The 20,822-nt window shown below is 36.8% G+C and overlaps 1 protein-coding gene across 2 annotated transcripts in view; it reads right to left on the reverse strand.

The window, feature by feature from the left end:
* The window catches only part of LOC109542568 (diuretic hormone 44), a 37,937-nt gene extending 25,612 nt beyond the window's left edge, over positions 1 to 12,325 (reverse strand). Inside the window, exon 1 of one of the 2 annotated variants that reach the window (XM_048664947.1) lies at positions 12,133 to 12,325. The gene's annotated coding sequence lies outside the window, so the exon portion shown is untranslated. The remainder of the gene's footprint in view (positions 1 to 12,132) is intronic. The other variant, XM_048664953.1, reaches the window with a different exon arrangement.
* Between the last annotated feature and the right edge of the window lie 8,497 nt (positions 12,326 to 20,822).

The raw sequence follows: 20,822 nt of genomic DNA on the forward strand, positions 1-20,822 counted from the left end.
GAATTTCACAGAAAAAATCAAGAAAAATTAAAATTAAAGTGATGGAAATCTGAGTCTGGATTTCACTTAATGCGATATCATTTAGTCAATTTCCATTAAATTGAAAGTAGGCAATTTAAGATGCTCCTTTAATATAATTTCAAAGTAAAGCGGAAAGCGAAATATTTGGCTTTGTGAGTCCAGGGACGGTTTCTCAGGTCAACGCCAGGAATGCTTAATTGTGGCGTGAATTTTCGAAAATGATTTCCTAGCTGGAATACTGCACGTCCGAACCTGGAATTCTCTGAAAATGTCCTTAAAGTGTATTTAGAACGGGAATTAAAGCCCGTAAATCCACAGTTGAATCAAAACAGTTTTCCGATGCCACTTGGAAAATTACCATTCTGCATTGAGGGTCTTAGTTTGACGAAATGACAAAACAGGATTGACTTCATTTACATCTGTTTTGTTTGTCGATTCTACGATCAACTGGTGATGATTTCGAAGTGAAAACATCGGCATTTATTTGCGAAAAAGCTGCTCTATTATCGGTTGTAAAGATGGTTTCCACTCGCTGATGAATCGATGTTTTACGATCAATTTTATTAATATTACTAAGCACATGTCCACATAAAATAATAATAACCATAAATAGTTGTTTTACGATCGACCCAAAAATACTACTTTTGCGAATCATGGGTGGTGGAAACAGATGAGCTTTGATTCATTGTAAAAGCAACTGAAAAATGTGTACACTTTCCTTTAAAACTTCCAGGTTAAAATTGTACATTTTCCTAATCAACAAAAACACATTTGAGTTCCATTGTGGGCGATCTGCATGAATCAAAGGATTTCCTCTCATTCCGCATTTTCTCGCTATCAAAAGCTCACGGAAACGTTAAGGAATGTTTCGCATGTTTTGTGCTTTCGTCCTCCAAGCGTTTAGCATCACGTCAGAACGGTTTATTTTGCGTATTATTTCCCGTGATTGGATTGAAGCGATCCGATGAAAAGCTACACGTTTTCTCCATAATTTTGGGGCTTTTGGGGCACACTAAACCTTAACCGACTGGGGGCGATTTGAATCATCAAAATGTGTAGGAAAATGGAGTGAAAAGTGCAAGTTTTATCATTAAAGTTGAGGCTCTTGGGGGTTAGCAAAGCATCTGAGCTCTAGTGATTATGAAAATTAAACCGGTTTTTTATTCCGCTGTGGTAGAAATGATAAATTAGCCAAGCCGCTTATTAAAAATGACTCCGACGGCCGTAAAGTAAAGGAAAGTTGCTGAAACCCTTTCGGTTCGTTTACGTTGACTAATATGGTTTTGCGTGAATTTTCATCTGTTACAAGGCGCCCTCAAAACTGTTAATTCTCGTCAGCTGATCCATTTCCCACTTCCGGTATCCTGCCAGCTACTTCCGCAGACTAAGCCACTTACAGGAAACCGAGAGTGCATTGCATCTTTGCTTTATTTGTCCCTTTTCATCAAGCTCTTAATTGATTTGACTGTCTATTTGCTCTGATTTTTTCTTTTGCTAACAGATTTTGCGGTCAGTTTACAAGTTTTTAACTTCGCCCATGAATAGATGATGTTTCAAATTTCCTACCCGTTGATTCATGCAGATCGGCCAAAATTCGTTATTTTTGGGCAAAAATTTGGAAAGTCGTAAAACATCAGCATTCAATATGATTTCAACAAAGATTATAGGATTTTCATATTAGAGTCTCTTCTGTGAGCGGTGAAAATTTGAAGTTTTTACTTGTTACGGATTGAAAGTTACAAAAAAAAAAAACAAACAAAACAAGAAAAAAATATATTTTTTTACAAAGAAAGTTACAGTTAAAGAATCTTCGCAGTTGCGTGAAAATCGTCATTTTCAGACCAACATTTTCAAATTAGTAAAAAATCAGGATTTTATGGAATTTCAAGGAAATGCACTCAGTTTTAAATATTGAAATATTTTTTATAAACGGTGAAAATTTCAAATTGTTACTTGATAGGGATTGATAGTAAAATTGGTTTTAAAGAATCCTTACAGTTGCGAAAAACTCTGTCAAAAACTGAATGGGTTTTAAACAAAATTTACAGGTTTTCACTTTGAAATGCTTTGTATGGATCGTGAAAATTTCAAGTTACTGCTTATTTGTGGATTGAAAGTTACAAACTAGTTATATGGCCACTTCCGATGATTCATTTTAAAGTAATACATCTTAGTCATTATTGGTCACCTGCTTAGATCAGCAATATAAGAAACATATATAAGTGCGTAGCTTAGCCTGTGCAGTCAGTTCGTCAGTTTGTTAGTTTGATAGTCAGTTTAGTCAGATAGTTCTATTCTTAAGCTCAGTTGCAAAGCTCAATTGTAGTTTGTATTTTTTTGGAATAAAAACATTTTTCTTAAGAAGAGTGTTAATTCCGAAATAAAATTAACTGTTAAATAAATCTATGCAGTTTTGTAAAACTTTTTCAGTCATTTTTAGAGCAGAATTTACAAATTAGTAGAGAAACAGAATTTCATGCAAGTTGAAGGAAAATCACAGGTGGTTCATACTGGTATCTTCTAGGGATGGTGACAACGTCGAGTTGTTCTTTTTTGCGGATCAAATGTTACAAATTGTTACCGAAATCCATGCAGTTTCGAAAAAAATCGTCATTCTTAGATGACAATTTGCATTGTAGTCAAAAATGAGGATTTGATGCGATTTGTACGAAAATCACAAATATCTCACGCTAGAATCTCTTCCATGAACTGTGAACAATTCAAGTTGCTACTTTGTGATGGATAAAAGTGACACATTTTTGAAGAATTTCCTGCAGTTGCGTGAAACCCGTTAATTTTCAGATCAGAATTTACGAAATAGTAAAAATTAAGATTCCCTGTAATTTAGAGAAAATTTACATGTTTTTCATATCGGATTTTTTTCAACAGTTGAATTCAAGTTGTTTCTTGTTACGGACCAAAAGTTCCAAATTTTTAAAGAACCCCTTGCACTTTCGTAAAAACTGCCATTTTTAGATCACAATCTGCATTGCAGTCAAAAATTAGGATTCAATAGGTTTCGTACGAAAATCGTCGCTATCTCACCCCGAAATGTTCTCTATAGACTGTAAAATTTCTAGTTTCTACTTTTCATGGACTGAAAGTTACAAATTTTTAGAGAAATCGATGCAGTTGCGTGAAAACCTTCACTTTTAGACCAGAATTTTCAAAGTAGCTCAAATCACGATTGAATGCGGCTTGAAAAAAATTCACAGGTTTTCCTTTTTTATAAACAGTGAAAGTTATTAGTTGTTACTTGTGAGGAATTGAAAGTTAGAATTAGTTAAAGACAGAGAGAGAGAGTTAAAAACTGCCATTTTAAAATCAGAATTTGCATTGCAGTCAAAAATCAGGAATGAATAGGTTTTGTACCAAAATCGTCGCTATCTCACCCCGAAATGTTCTCTATAGACTGTAAAAATTTCTAGTTGCTACTTGCTACAAATCAGGATTGAATGCGACTTGAACAAAATTCACAGGTTTTTCTTACTGAAACCTCTTCTATAGAAAGTGAAAATTTCAATTCGACATTTGCTTTGAATTTAAACTTGTGGTTTTTTTTAAGGAAATCATGCATTTTTGTGAAAATTGTCGATATTTCCATGCGCGATGCACATATTTTTTGAGCTTCAGTCTTTTTGTCAGCTTTTAAAAGCAGCCTTTTATTTGTGAGCTTTAAAATGCAATTTTGGTGGAAAAGCGTTTAAAATTCTGGGCAGTCGAAGAATTTCAAACAAATTGCCCCGATAATTGAACTCGAATGGTTCCATTTAAAACGTAAATCGACACGAAAAAGGTATTGTTAAGTGTCCTAGATATGTTTTGATAAGGACCACACTTACACTTTGAGTGGCTTTAGTAAATAAGTAAATATTTGCCAAAGAATGTTCAGGAAATCATGTAAATCTGGCCCTTTATAACTTCTCCCAACGCTTTAGAAAATAGGTTGTAGATGCAGGACACAACTTTGCTTGCAAACTTGAAAAATGAATGAGAAAATTGAATATTTTCCAGCCAATTGCGCATTTCAAAATAAGGTAAAGCCCCCATTAATGAAATTACATCCAATTTTGCTTATGTGTGTAGCTAACGCGTCGACAATGATTAAATCGTATCAAACCAACTTTTCCGAAAATAAATAAATCCGATTTATTCGGGCATTAAATGATGACAAACCGAAACAAATAAGCGAGAGAGTGAGAGCGGGATTTAATTATTTTCAGTTTGATCATGCGGAATGACAAGCTGATTAGCTTGATATTCAGCAGCGCATTTATTCTGAAACACTGCCGAAGAAATTATCAAAACTGAGTCGGCCAATCGGTAAAATGTATTACCTTCTGATGAGATAATTTGCCCTTTATGCCAGAGCAGCAGCTCTTAATTAAAATAACTCTCTGAATTGTTTCTCAACTTTAAAATAATCCGCACTAAGTTCGCATTATTCGCAAAGATCCTAGGGGTGCTGAGCTTGAGCTATGAATTAATTCCTAGACAGAGTTTTCGCTGCCGTTTAGATAGATAAAGTTCTCAATAATATATGAGCTACCTGGATCTACAGCAATTCAGAACGTGGGCAAATATTTTTTTCATCGAAAACTTTCTAATCATTTTAAGCAGAGAGTTGCAGAGCTTAATGCGTAAAAGTTGGCAGATTGTGCGAAGCCTCAGCTACACAGTTTTGACAGAGACAAATTGTCCTAAATTTACGGTATCCATCTGGATCGCTTCGGAAGCACACGGAAGAGCCGTAATTGTTTATAGTTTCCATTTTTCCATGCAAAAGTATTTCAGGAAAAAAACGTTCATGGAAATTTAATGAATCGAATCGAACACGCGATTTATTGTTCTTTTTCTTCAAGAAAGGTCGAAGATTGTGTTGGATTTACTGCTTATTCTTCAGTTTTACTTTTTGAATTTCCTGTTTTCAGACCATTCAAACCTCGATTTTATACAACAATTTGCAAATCAGTCAAGTATCAGAATTGAATGCAATTTGCACGAAATTCGTAGGTTTCTCATATTCAAATATTTTCAATGAACTATAAAAATTTCAAGTTGATACCTGTTTCACATTTAACGTTGCGAATTTTTTAGTTACATGAAAATCGTTATTGCTTGCGATATCGTTATGCGATTTTTAAGTATTACGTTTTTTAATTTGAATTAGTTTCTATAGACTATAGATATAGTTTTCGCTTCTTGTTTTGGATTGAAAGTTATAAATTTTTAAGTGAAACTGTGCATTTGCTGAAAATTTTGATTGAAAATCGTCAAAGTTTTGCAATCATTTTTCGAAAAGAAATATCTTCTATAGACTGTATAGTTTTCAAGTTGCTACTAGTTTACGATTCAAAATTACAATTTTTTAAATGAGGGATTGCAGTTGCGTGAAGCCGCCAATGTTTCTCGATCATTTTTAGGCGAGTTTTGTGAAGTTGTCAAAACTCAAGTTTTCAGCGCGATTTGAATTCAATTTATGGAGGTTTAAGATTCAGGTTTCTTCTACAAATTGTGAACATTTCACGTTCGGACTTGTTTTACGTTTAACGTTCGGAATGTTTTTAGTTTCAAGTTGTGACTTGTTTTCAGTAGATAGTTACAAATATTTAAACAAAACCAAAAAATGCCCGAACACCGTAATTTTTAGACAAGAAGTTACAAAGTAGTTAAAAATGCAAATTCAGTCCAATTTGTAAGTAATTTTTAAGATTTCCCAATTTAATTTTTGTCTATAGACTGTATATTTTTCAAGTTTCTAGTTGTTTTCGATTGATAGTTAAGAATTTTGCCTTACGAAGTTGACTGGTTTTGTTGAAGTTGTTTACTGGCAAGTGAAAGTGAAAATCGTTTGAATGTTTAACCAGAACTTGAATAAAAAATCAAAGTTTGAAGTGATTTGAACGAAAATTGCAAGCTTTTTATAAATAACTATTTTCTATTGACTGGAAAATTTTCAAGTTGTAACTTGTTTTGAGTAGATGGTTACGAATATTTAAACAAAACCAAAAAATGCCAGAACGCCGTCATTTTTAGACCATAATTTACAAAGTAGTTGAAAATACGAATTAGATGCAATTTTAATGTAATTTGTAGGTTTTCCGAATTGAAATATCTTCTATAGACTGTATAGTTTTCAAGTTGCTACTTGTTGTCGATTCAAAGTTACGATCATTTTTAGACCGGAATTTCCGAAGTTGTCAAAACACAAGTTTCAGCGCGATCTTAATTCATTTTTCGGGGGTTTAAGATCCAAGTGTCTTCTATAAATTGCGAACATTTCAAGTTAGGACTTGTTTTACGTTTAAGGTTCGGAATCTTTTAGTTTCAAATGAAAGTAAAAATCGTTAATGTGTGACCAGAATTTGAAGGAAAAAATCTCAGGTTTATCATAAGAAAATTTTCAAGTTCTAACTTGCTGTGAGTAGATAGTAACAGATGTTTGAACAAAACCGAAATATGCGTGAAATCCGTTATTTTCAGTCCAGAATTTAGAAAGTAATTAAAAATCCGAATTCTATGCCATTTTGAAGTACCTAGTTTTCAAAATTTTTAGATTTAAATCTTTTCTATAGACTGTGAAATTTTCAAATCCCTACTTATTTTGGATTGAAAGTAACGATTTTTTAAATGAACCCATGCATTTGCGTGAAATCCGTAAATGATTTTGCGATTATGTTTAAACCGGAATTTGCAAAGATGTCAGAACTCAAGATTCAGGGCAATTTTAATTAAATTATTGGCCGTTTGAGATTCTCTAGAAGACTGTAGACTGTAAACATTTCAAGTTTCTGCTTGTTTCACATTGAAAATTACGAAATTTTAAAAAATTCCATGCAGTATGGAAAAACCTTCATTTTTAGACCGGAATTTACAAAGTGTGTAAAAAGTCATATTTCGACTTGAAAACTACAAATTTAAATGATCCTTTGCTTTAAAATGTTGACATTTTTTTAGCTTGATATCTACATAATTTGATTACTCATTAGAAATTTTGAAACATTAACACAACTGTACTCTCCAACGCCAAAGTAAATTATTTCCCAGGTGTTTTGCTTGAAAAAAACCTCATTTTCCTACTTGAAGCACGCTCTAAACAAGATTACGTTACGTGATGTCATAGTCCTCTCAAATAGAAATAGACGCATATCTGGGAAGTTTACGGATTTAATACAATCTGAAACTATAAAGTATGAGCAAAAGCAGGAAACTTTGACGTAGTTATTAAGTAATTACTTTGGGACTGAATGGGCAGTGAAGAGTGGAATGTGGAGGTGCGGTTAAATAAGTAAACCCCAGGGTGTTCGATAACTTTGGCGCGTTCTATTATACATCCAAACTTGCCGCTTATAATCAAGCTTCTTAAGTAACTTATTTGCATCCGCTGAATCGATTGCAAGAAAAATCTTATTCACTAGCAGGTATAACTAATGGCTCGGGCCCTGCCAGTTGTGCAAAATTGACGGGCGTGATTAATTATTTTTACGCGAAATCCACTAAAAGTTAAATTCATCAATATCTGATCTAAACTATTAATAAAGATTCGGGCTATATTTAGACGGATGCGAATATGTATTATATGTACGTTTCGCCCTTCATCTTCGCATTGCAAACGTGAATGTAGGCGGATGGAAAATGAATGTTATTCACTTAAATAATTCCAAGTTTAATTGGCGGGTTCTTAAAATGGTTCTCGAGTTTTAACAAATCTTTGAATTTTTTCTTCAGTTACCAGCGAATATTCTCTATTGCCAATCTGCATCATTTGCAGTGATTTAAATTTTAATCACTCAGCGCAATAACGGAATCAAGAAGAATATTCACTGTCCCCACGTCTAATGACTTTGTGTGTTCCTGTGGTCATTATTTTCCCGTTGCGCATTCAGTGAAATGGAAAATCAACTGTCGTACACAACCATTACTGTTGGCCTTTAGGCGATATTTGCTTCGTTAAAAAATAGCCGCAAAAGGGGGAAAACGGCAGATTTGCATCATGCATATTAGTAGATTGAACAGTGATTGGTTTATTCGGACCTCCATCTTACACAGATGATTTTCGATAGACATCCGAATAAACAATGCAAATATATTCAAGTGTTCAAACGCGCTGGGCACTGTTGAGGTGGAATGGTTTATTCGGACTTTCATTGTTGTACAAACTGTTTTTATGTATTGCTTTATCTTCGACTCATTTCAAGCGATTGCCTGAAGCGCTCCTTTAGTGATACTACCATCCGAAACGTTGTGATAAAAAACATTTTTGTAAGGCAATGCAAGTAGACACTGGACAATTTTTCCTAGTTTAAAAAATGTATAGAGAAAGTGAAGGAAGGCTTGGGAGAGTTGATGTTTTCACGCATGCAACGAAATTAAATTAAAAAATTTAACCCGTTTCGGCTTCCAAGTCCAGTCTCGGGTCCATTTATTTCCCAGGCCAATCTACAAAAAGTTGACACCAATTTTTATATAAATTCAAGACATCAATTTTTTAGGTCATCACAATATTGTTTTTTTTTTCATATAAACTATAATAAATTGTAATATGGAAGAGGAAACTTTGATGTTATTGCACAAAACCAGTATTAGTGAAACCAACGCATGCAAAAACAATCAAATTCTCTAGAAAAGTCTGCAAATTCATTGTGTTTAACTTTAATTAATAACAACTTATGATTTTCATGTAATTTAAAATTTGCACAAAACCCCTGCTGCATTATTGTCTCTCGTGAAGCTGAAAACTGTAGTGTCATTAATTTTATGTAAATCCCCGCAAAATGCTAATGAAGGTGTGATGAGGTCAAAATCAACAATGTTGCAACGTATTTTTAAGCCAGATAATGTCAATGAATAATTTGTGTGCTTTTTCGCTCCAGATGAGACGATGCTTTAAAAATTTTTTTATTTAAACCAATTGTTTAAGTTTTTTGAAAATCTGGAAGTTGAAAATTGTTGCAATTGAAATCAACATTTTACACTTTAAAAATACATTTTCCAACATTTTTGGATATTTTTCATAATTTTTGATTGTATGATACACAGTTCATTTTTCTTCACTTGCTGATGGCACAGAAATGGTTAATTGAAGTCTTTTGCGGATTTTTGCGTTCGCCATTTTCTTAGAGAATTTGCATCGAATTTATGTGACTTAATTAGTGAGTTAGTAAACTCATCAGGAGATAGTCAAATATATTAATTTACTCCAACGTATTTGCTGATTATTCACCGAATAGGTGGGGAAGTTTCCGAGACGCTCTATTAAAAAGGTCTCAATGATTAGTCTGAAATTTCTAACCGTTTCCGAAATAGAAACTCTTAAACTTTGGCAGTTCTTTGAAGTTGTACAATTTTACTTCTATCTATCGCCAGGTTAGCAATTTCTAGACAACAGTTAAGAGTTAAAGACAACTCTTAAAAAACTTCTTAATGATTTTGGGATAATTTCATTAGTTGCTGAAAAATAAACTAGCAAACTTCGGCGGATCCATAAAATTTTACAATTTCAATTCTATCTTTTTTGAGGTTAGGAATTTTTGGACAACAGTTGAGGATTAAAGATTTTTGAGATATTTCAAACAGTTTCAGAAAAATAAGCTCGATAACTTCGGCGCTCCATAAAACTTCACAATTTTACTTCTACTTCTTTTGAGGTTAGGAATTTCTAAACAACAGTTAAGGGTTAAAGTCGTTTTGAGACGGCTCTTGAGACGCTCTATCGAAAAGATCTGAATAATTTTGCGATATTTTCAAGAGTTTCGGAGAAATAAGCTCGGAAACTTTAGCGGTTCCATAAAATTTCTCAATTTCACTTCTATCTCTTGTCAGGTTAAGAATTTCTGATCAAAAGTTAAGGATTAAAGGCCTCTCTTCAGACGCTGTATCGAAAAGAACTCAATTATTTTGCGATATTTTCAACAGTTTCAGAGAAATGAGCGCGCAGACTTTGGCGGCTGCGTACAATTTTTTCAATTTTACTTCTATCTCTTGTCAAGTGAGGAATTTCTGAACAAAAGTTAGGGGTTAAAGACAGATTTTGAAACGCTCTATCGAAAATATCTGAATGATTTTGCGATATTTCTAAGAGTTTCTGAGAAATAAGCTCGAAAACTTCGGTGGCTCCATAAACTTTAACAATTTTACTTCTATCTCTTTTGAGGTTAGGAATTTCCGAACAAAAGTTCAGAGTTATAGGCAGCTCTCGAGAGGCTCTTTTGAAAAACGATCCTGTAAATTTGCATAGTTTTTTCGGGATATTTAAACACTAATTTAAAAGCATCAAAAAAACCATTCATACGTCATGAGGTGTTGAGGAAACGACAGCATAAGCCTGAAGGTTTTCTGGTCAGTTGGCAAATGAAATTTGCCAAAATGAAAGTATTTGCATTGTTATCAAACAACATTGAACCGACCGAACCGGTTTACCGTTCCATGGAGAAGTTTTGATATCGACGATTTTCCGGAACTTTTGCCGGTATCTTTTGTTTTTCCTTGTTAGAATGCGACTTTAAATGCCTGGCGAAATGCTCAGTCGAAAGTTGGACGTCGCTCAAAAGGTTCCAGAGAATAACAGGTTTAGAGATAGTGGCCGCAACTATGTTCCGATAGAGTAACTTCTTTGGAGTTTGCCAGCTCAACAAATAGTTGGAGGAAATTCGAACAGGAGCAGCAACGATCTTAATCTTAGAATAAATCGGTGGATTTTTACCTGAAAACTTGATTTGCACCTACTTTTAAAGGGTTTACTAACTAATTAAGTCAGGTTAAGGCGATTTGCAACCACAATATCAGCGCTTGTTTCAGTATGTGCTAATTTTAAAATGTTGGCACAAAACAAAGTTGAACTCGCGAGAAATTATTGAAAATCAACCGTTTTGTGAAATTGCACAAACTTTCCTAATTTAAAAGCGTTCACTCCACAAATGACATCACATCGCGGTTAAATTGCAATCGGTTCCTAACGGCTTTTCCAATAACATTCAAATTTGCTTAAACATCTCATTGAACTCAGCAGGAGATTCCGCAGTAAATCGAAAAAACTCCAAACGGAGCAATTTGCTTAATTTTAATCAGCATTCGCAATTATCCGTTATGTCGACCTAGCGGTTTGCATAAATAAATTGCAACTAAAAAATCAACGATAACCAGTCAAAAAGAATGGTTTGTTCTCAACTCGTTTTAAGCAAAATAGGACGATGCAATGAGCTCAAAAGACACGCTAGAAGCTGCTGAGTTTTTTCGGGTTGCTTGGCAGTCTTGGATAAACATTTCTTGCTGATGTTTCGCAAGCACGGGTGGTTTGCTCAACAACTTCTCCAATCAAAAAGAAATACTTTTCCACGACTGCCAAACAACCCGAAAAACTTGCCAGATTCATATTTGCTATATTTTTCGTTCTTTGGGCCTCTGAAGATGCAAGCCACTCGTGCTTGCAAAATGTCAGGACGAAATTCTTGTGCACGACGGTGGAAAAGACCGAAAAGCCTCTCCAGTTCAATGAGCGGTTTCAAAATTTCGATTGTTAAAATTGAAAATAATTAAAGAACAATTTGGGTAAAAGTTGGAGGATGATTTTCGCAAAGAATGCATTTTTGCTCCTTTTTCAAGCTGATTGAAGCCGATTGCGGTCGCACTCTCTCTATTCCAGTTAATTCGAAAATCGAGTTTCGGGGTGACCGTCATCTGGAAAACTCATTGTCGACAAATCATTCTTGAGAAAGTCGTTGGCGAAAAATAATTCCCATCAACTTGAACCGAAAAACAGGTAAATTTATAGATCATTTTTTAAACTATTGAAAAAATATTTGACGCACAAATTAATTTAAAAAAGTCGGGAAAATCAAACGCTAATTCCACAATCATGTAATGGTCTATCTATAAAACAAATCGGTGCTTGAAACAGAGCATGTGGCCTAATTAGCGCCGACATCATTATCTGAACGTATCTCTTAAGAGCCTCAAAGTGAAGCACTTAACGTGATTATTTTCTCAATAAAAGTAGATTTTAAGCAATGTTGATTAACACACTACTAATAGAGGCTTTAAAAAATCAAATACCATTCCAGTTTGGATAATAAAAAAAATAGATTCTAATCCAAATCACAGCTTAGGACTTACCGTTTAAGCCTGGTAAGTCAGTGGCAAAACCTGTCGAACTGTGAACGTGAAAATCGTCGGAAAAGTGGTGGAAAACGCTCCGGAACTCAACAGGTTGGGTAAACCGGAGGATCGCACGTCGGACGCGTCTAGATTGAACGCAAACCGGATGATTTGGGCGTCTGCAGAAGGAGCGCAAATTGTGGCGTTGCGACGCTGATGGTCCGTTTTTATAAGGCATCGGGGTGGCGCAGACCAAAGCGCGAAGAAGTGCCGTGACGTCGCTAACGTTGGCCGGTGGGCAGAAAATGTTGCCTGATGATGATTGTCATTTGCCGGTTTTTCATACCCCAATGAGTGCTCGATGAACTTTTTCCAGAGATTAATTAATAGCCATTAAACTGATGGTTTAGAAAATGCTGCATAATTCCTAATGGTATGATGGCCCTCCCATTAATGCTCATTTTCACTGTTGAAGTTGAAATTTGCTCAGTGAGCACAAAAAAACCTGTACAAAAGCAAAAGCTAGACTTCTAGCTATTTATTGTCTGCACTATACAAAGCGAGCAAAATTGCTTTGAACATCTAAAATGAATTTATCTTTGCAATTGATGTATTTCAAGCCAATAACAATACTGAGCTTTCGAATTGTGAATCTAATACGAAAAGTTCCAGGCGAATTGAAACAATAAACAGCCAACGAAGTTATTAAGTCAATTCCATTCCTATTTCAAGACTCTTGAAGTTTTGTCTAGTTTAGCACACGCAATATTCTGAAGCAAAAATCAGTTTTTTTGTTTTCTAGTTCGCGCATTACTTTCCCTACATTTTCGAGATAAGTTACATAATCTTTAATGGTATGACGCACAATTATTTGTAATATTATTTCATCAAGTGCTTGCCGGATATTATCAAGCCTATTGTTCATTCTTAGTGGATTTGCAGATGGCTGTTGTTTCCTTCAAATTTCCGGTTTTTTTTTCAGCAAATTGTCGCATCAGAGCTACTGAGAAAGGCCAGAAAATCGTTGCAAGAATGGAAACAACAACACAAACAAAAAAGTTTACCAGTTAAAAAGTTTGATAAAACCTTATCATCAGGATTCATCATGATTCATTGACAAATTTAGCAAATCACACTGTGAATAGTCCACATTCAATCAATCGATACAAATCATCTAATTAAAAGTTTTCCAATTTGCCCGTTATTTAAACTCTGTGACGCTCTTGAGAGAAGAGAATAAAACGGTTTCATAATTTAGTGTGCCCATTTGAATAATTTGACAAAGAAAAAGGATGTCGGAAACTGGAGTGGTAGTTCCACCTAAATGTAAAAGATAAAACCGCATTACTTGAAAATTGTTATTAAATTGCTCTGCGCCGCGAATTTTAGAATGGAATATTTCGACTATTTTTTAAGTAGTTTAAGTAGTTGTAGGGGAAGTTTGTTTTGTCGCTGATGAAATAAATTCGGAGAAAAATCCAGTATTAATTTCAGCCGATTTATGTAGTAAGAAATTGCTTCTAAAATTGAACGAAAATGGGAAAATAGATTAAAACTGGCAAATCGGGAAAATTTCACTCGAAAACCCGCTTAAACTCGCAGGATATTGGTTATGGGGAAAATCACATTTTCGGCTAATTATGGTCCACTTGATTGCCTGGACAATGAAAAGGCGCATTTTCAGGGAAGATTTACCCAAATAGTATGACAATTTCCAGCAAAATCACCGTGGTTTTTTTTCCATTTCCGGTCAAACGTAATTGAAAAATCATTAGGTCCGTTAATCTCTAACTGATGAATAGAACGAGGATTCAGATGTTTCGGACCCTTAACGGCAACGTAATGGAACGTGACTATTCACTTTTCGATTATTTGCCCATCAGAATGAGACTAGTCAAATATTGAGCGAAAAAACATTATTAAATTCAACTTTGGCTTTGGTGGACTACAATTGCTCAACTCACAATATACAAAGTGTCCGGAAATAATGAACAAAAAATGCAGTGGCTGACTACAAGATAAATTAGTGTCTTAAGACAAACACAGACACAAACAAAAATAACAGATAATGTATAGACCACGGTCAAACTGGCAAGTTTTTCGGGTTTTTCGAATTCAAAATTCTATCTGACGACGGTATAAAAACCCAAAAAACTTACCGGTTTTAAGAAAACGCCAAAATCTTTTGAAATTGCAACTGTATTTTGCGAGTTACGGACAACCCAAATTCGTGGCACGCCCTGTCTATATTACCACTATAAACTATAGAGGGTCGTTTTTAGTGCGATAGAGTCAGAGATAGACAGAGAGTAATAGTTTCATATAAAAGTTGTTGATGTACAAAGTGCGTTCATTTTAAAAATATATATGATACAAACTGTCTCAGAAAAACGAGGCAAGATCAAAGTGTATTTTTTTAAATAGAACTACTCATTTTTCATTAGCTCATGGAATGCAGCTTGAAACGCTGCATATGCACCGTGAACTGTTTTTTTCTTACTTGGGAGTTGGCAGATTATCGCCATTTTAGTAAAATTTTGCTTAAAAACATCTAAAAATTCATTGTATAAGCAAAAAAAGCACTTAAAGATACAAAAAATACGTCTTTCCAATCACCACAGTTAAAAATTGTATTGAACCGAAATATCAATACATTGTACAGGGTTAACAATGTGGACTTCAATCTAATATCGTATCATATGAGATATTTTTAAAATATGTTATAAAACTATTTTTGAAAGTTCAACACAAACGCAAATAATGGACTCTCTCGCACTAAAAAACCACCCTGTAAGTTTTCTACAATCGCTAAATTTTCCGGTAATAGTAGTTCTCGATACAAGGGCGAAAAGTGTCGTTTTTCGACCGACGACGGCGTTTGTCAATCCGTCAGGAGTTCAAAACACGGATTTTCGCCCTCGCATCGAACAAGATTTTTTATTCGAATAAAGGACATAAAACGAATAATAAGTTATAATATATAAAAAAACAGCCAAAAATAAAAGCCGTCAACTTCATATTTAAAAATTGATGTCAATGTCATTTTTGAAATTGTCATGATTTGAGGTTTGTAATTTTTCAAAAGCGTACTTTTGTAAGCATATACAAGTGAAACAATGAGTGTTAAAAATCCAAATGCTGCTTTCACGATATGGCGTTTGTATAAGACGCATATATTGCATAAAGTTTTCGATCTTTAAAAAAATCGTGATTGGCTTGTGGCAACATCGGCGAGCGCAAAAAATAGACCATTTGAAYGTCTTTGACACTGAACTTGTAACAAAATTATAATTTTCAAATTGTATTAATGTAAGCTTTAAATCATGATCAATAGTTCTCTATAAACCTACGTAATTCATTAAAAAAGCCTGTCGTGWACTTTTTAATGAAAATACTTTAAAATATTTTATGACAGTGACACGTTCAATTTGTCAGATTTACTTTAGCGCACATGTGCGTAAAAGTCCGTGCGTAAAAGTAAAACAAATGAATAGTAAAGAAAAGTGCTTCTTTTTGATCATCACTTCTGATCGAAAAATGGCGGTTTTTGATTCATTCGAATAAAAATAGCTGTAGCGATCGTTCGGAGATGCCTACACCCATTTCCAACAAATTCTCACCGCATCGCCCAACAACATTAAAATGCGCGCCCAACGTCGCTTCGTCCCAATTGGGAATTGTCGCGAGCGATTCTCACAAGTCTGCGATGGTCCATGCTGCTTATGTGCTTATTCCATTCCTTCTTCGTGTTTCCTACCCATTCACTGATGTTCTTGACATTACAGGCTATTCTTATATCCTTGCTTCTCTCTCTATCCAGCAGTGTCTTTCCGGTGATTCTACGAAGTATTTTCATCTCAGCTGTCTCTAGGAGTCATTTGGTCTTCGCTGTTTCTGGCCTGGTTTCTGCGGCATATGTCATCACCGGCCTCACAACGGTTTTGTAGCTCCTCGATTTAGTGTCCGTTCCCATACTCTTTTTGCACCATATGGCATTCAGGCAGCCCGCTATTCTAATTGCTTTTGTTGTTTGATCTCTCACCTCTGCCTCAATATCCCCGAAGCCGGAAAGTTCCACGTCAAGGTAGTTAAGTTTCATTTTCTGCTCGATTACTCTATCGTCAAGTTCCAGTTTGCATCTTAGAGCGGTTTTTGGATGTTGTAAAATGTTTTGTGTTGGTCGGTGATATTTCCATATTTCGGCACTTGGCTGTCAGGTTGAATAAGTGTAAATACCTTTGTAAGTCATCTTCACTTTCTGCAATGAGAGCGGCATCGTCAGTATAACACACTATTTTGATTTCTACATCCCCCATTTCGAACACTTCGAACAATTTCTTCCATTATTAAATTGAAAAGTGTAGGACTCAGGGAGTCACCCTGACGAATACCGTTACCCGCTGGTATTGCTTGTGTGAGGTCTCCTTCTATTTGTGCTCATATTTTATTGTTTGTATATATGTTCTCTATGGTTTTAATGAGATTGTGTGCGATTTGCCTGTTGTATAGGAGATGCAGGACGTCTTTCAGCTGGACACGGTCAAATGCTCTMGTTAGATCAACAAAACATATAARCGCTGGCTTGTTGTATTCAATCRATTTCTCGACTATTTGTCTGACACCGCTCGGGTATGCAACCAAAATGCTCCAGTGACTGTCGGGAAGCCGGAGCATCGTACTAGTAGTAGTAGTAGTAGTTCTGTGGGGGGGCCAAATCGGCCTGGCGGGTAGGCCTTAAAGGCCCTTTTCACCATTCCCCTTCCATCCACTCCCGCCTTACTACCCCTCCCCTTCACCACCCAGACGTTTCGTCTTCCTGACGAAGGCAAGGCAGGAGAGTGCGGAGGCCCCAAACAGGCGCYTCCTCATGGGCGACCAGTGGTGGCATACTCCTAGAAGGTGATAYGATGTKTMCTCTGCCGTTCCACATTGTGGACATACGGGGCTAACACCGATTCCAAGTAGGTGTAGGTGTCTGTTCAGACCACATTGGCCTATCATAACCCCCTTCAGAGGCCAGCGACTCCTTGACATCAGCCATTGGGACGTTGCCTTGGCCTCGCCTGGCATTCCAATCAACTCTTTGGCTTATCTACACCCTTCCGCCTTTCTCCACGACTCTGCGGTACCTTTAAGGTCGTTGAGTGCGCTTGCTATCTGTCTGTTACTTAGCTCTATGTGAGGTTCGGCAGTTATTGGGCTATCAGAAGACCCGCGCCTGGCCAATGCGTCGGCCTGCTCGTTCCCCGCGAACCCCATGTGCTCCGGTATCCACACTAGGTTTACCTGTTTCTGTTCCATACTTTATTCAGGGCACCCCAGCACTCCTGGATCAGTCTACTGCCCATTCTAATACTGAGAAGTGCATTTAGGGCCGCTTGGCTGTCAGAGTAGATCTCAATCTCTCCTTCTAGTCCTTCTATGACCTTGTCTGTAGCAACCTCGAGGATTGCATATAATTCCGCCAATTCCGCTATTCCCTTCTTCTAGAACTTCCTTTCTAACTTAAGTCCACTGTCAGGTGAGGCCACCTTTGCACCTAGGATTGGAATATCGCGACGCATAGCGGCCCCTATTCTTTCGTGTCCCTGACATGGGTAGGTAGGTGTCGCGCCTCGTGATGCCACATTCCATTTTTTCCAACGCCGCGGTGGCTGCGTATCTAAAGCTATAATTGAGGGGGGCATCGTAAAAGATCGAATAAACATACCGGTCTGAGAGTTTCCCGCCTTTCGTATCTAACGCCAAGCCCGTGCTGTCCAATGTGTTGCCCTTCTCTTCCTTTATCTATTTTGGCGTTGAAGTCACCCAGTACGCTAAGGTTTTCTAGTTTAAGTAGTTTCTATATAAGATATTTAATCTGAGAGTCAAATTTATCTGTATTATGTGTTATGTGTTCACTGGTGACGTATTCAATTGTAGGAGAACGACTCTTTAGGCACAAAATTAGTGACGTCCTTTCTGATAATCAGTCCCACTTCGTGCTTCCATTGGTTGTTCCGGAATAGTTTACTCTATAACCCTCCATGTCACAGTAGCTGCATCTCATCTCGCTCACTCCCATGATCTATATATTCAATTTTCTCATCTCCAACAGCGCAGTCTGAACTTTACCAGTTTGGACCACTGACTTCACATTCCATATGCATATTGTCTTAATTTGCTTTGTTTCAGTTTGCTATTATTCATGTTTCTATTCTTATTTGGAGCTTCCGGAGATCCGATCGGGGAGCTTGAAACTATGGACTAATTTAATAAGAACATATCCATGATGTTGTACTGGGGAAAAAGGAAAATACTTGAGGTGGTTTCCCGTTGCCTTCGTCAAGGAGAGGAGATAGGAAAGGGATGTATGGGTTATGGTTATTCTAACCTATACTAATAAGGATAGGACATGAAAAACCTCCCAGTTTAGCTATTGGCAGTATCGCATCCCTGAAGTAGACCTGTCTCTGTCGGGGTCACAGAAAGTATCCACCCGCAACAACTATGTTATGTTAAGCAGTGTTAATCCCTATAGTTTTTGCAGGCCCACCGGTCTCCTTTCTTATGAGTGGGGATAATGAAACCCTCCTCATTCCCCTCCTTGGGTAGGGTTTCGGTTTTCCATATATTTTTCAGTAGCTCTAGTATGGCAGTACATAGATGTTCCCTTCCGTATGCACTCCGCCTTGATGGAGACCTCACCCCGGCGCCTATTGTTTTATTGTAAACTTCTCTTTATTTGCTTCTTGTCTCAGCTCTGAGGTCGTTGAATCTTTAGATGTTTCTATCACTTGGACACTGCAGCATTTTATTTTGGTCTTGTTTTTGGTGTTTAGGGCCCTTTGGCATTCTTCGGCATACCAGTGTTTTCTTCATCTGTTGTTTGGTGGTCACCTAAGACTCTTTCTGCGGATTGATTAATGATGTTTTGATCTGTTTCCAGGGCTCCTCTACATCTGACGCCTCTTGGGTGACATTTTTATCTACTTGTGTTTCTAGTTCTATTTTGTATTCGTGTCTGCATGTTTTATCTTGGTTTAGTTTGTCTGCATCTTACCTTTTTTGTGTCGATATTTCTTGCCTTGTTATGGTTCTTTTGGTCCTTGATCGTACCTTTACCCGCACCAGAAAGAGATCCGTTCCTACATCCAAGAAAAGCACATTTTCATACACCAGATTTTATCGTAATCAGAAGGCCAACAAACAGCAGATAATGAATGATAATCGTTTTTTCTAGTCAAACTCCATTATTGGCCTGTTTACATATGTATATGTATTTGTCAACTCGTTAATACATATTCGTTAACTAGATAAACACGCATAATTTTAAATAAACTGTATTAATTTGTTTGCACATTTAAATTAATAATTTCATTCAAATTTTGTTAAGCTAATAATTTAGATAGATTTATCAATGTGATTGAACTCGTTTGGATTCTGGTATTTTCGGAGTTCAAACAGTGCGTTTATGATGAAATTGACTAATTGTCTCAATCAAGGCAAATTTGGTTGCGTTTTGGGGATTTAACAATAATTTACAGTAGCTCGCTTGGTCAGAGAAGTTGATACCAATTTTTTTATGCAATTCACCCTCATTTGCTTAGTCGGATGCTCAGAATTGGCTCATTCTTTTTAGATTTGTAGGCATTTGGTTTTTCACGAAAACTATATTTTGACACTTTCGAACACCCTTTAATTGGGAAATTGGGGAAACGTAAACGGCACAATATCGACACTAATTAGCGGGAAAAAGTGATCGATCGGAAACTTTAACCTTTTGCGTTCTAACCAGTGTCGTGGCCGAAGGGCTCGGTACAACTTCGACAATCGACGGCCAGCGACGCTGAGCAGGAGCTCAAGGAGATGGGCACCAGGAACGCGAAAGCGTTCCAGATGGTCAGTCGGATGTCCAACGAGAGTCCAAAACTGTCTTTGGTTCTAGTGAAAACAGCCAACAAGGACATCTGGAATATATCCAGACTGTTCAATCTCTCGGTCAAGCTGGAGCAAAACGTAAGTGCCAAGATGCTGGACAATGTTTCAGGGGCCAGCGATACCCACACTCCCAGCGCCGTGCGTAAAATGTGGTGAAGGACACAGAAGCGCAGATTGTCGCTATCTACCCCGACCAGGCGAAGAGGAGATCCGCAATTGCAAGTGCGGCACCCAGCCAGCTAGAGGATGCCACATATACCCCAAGAGAAAGATTCAGGTAGTCCGCAAAAAAGACGGGAAACCACCCCAAGGAGGACTACACTTCTGAGTACGAAGGAACAAGTAGCAGCAATTGATAGGGGATCCTTAGAAGCAATTGCCGGATTAAACGACCTGATGCTTTACAGTCGCGTCTTGAGACGACTTAGGAAATACATCTACCACCACAGCATAGGAGTAGAGGACACCGAAATACAGGCCATCAGCCCCAAGTGAACACCCCCAAAGGCCCAGTAATTGTTACCTCCGTTTACAGCACCCCTCAGAAAGCCCTAAACCTGCTGGACATTCAGACAATGTTAAGGAACAACCAAGCGAGGTTGTTGATAGGTGACCTAAACTGCAAAAACACGGAGTGGAATAGCACGCGTACCTGCAGTAAAGGTCAACTGTTAGCAGAAGCAGTAGATGCCCAAGGTGGAGTAATCCTGGGCCCATATATCCCGACAAGGATCTCGACTAGGGATGGTCGGTATTTAACGTAACCGCTAAAATAACATTGTTACAAA

This window comes from Dendroctonus ponderosae, unplaced genomic scaffold (assembly GCF_020466585.1).
Source record: "Dendroctonus ponderosae isolate FM_Combo_2020 unplaced genomic scaffold, Dpon_F_20191213v2 Dpon_F_20191213_3, whole genome shotgun sequence".
In the NCBI taxonomy this organism is placed as follows: domain Eukaryota; kingdom Metazoa; phylum Arthropoda; class Insecta; order Coleoptera; family Curculionidae; genus Dendroctonus; species Dendroctonus ponderosae.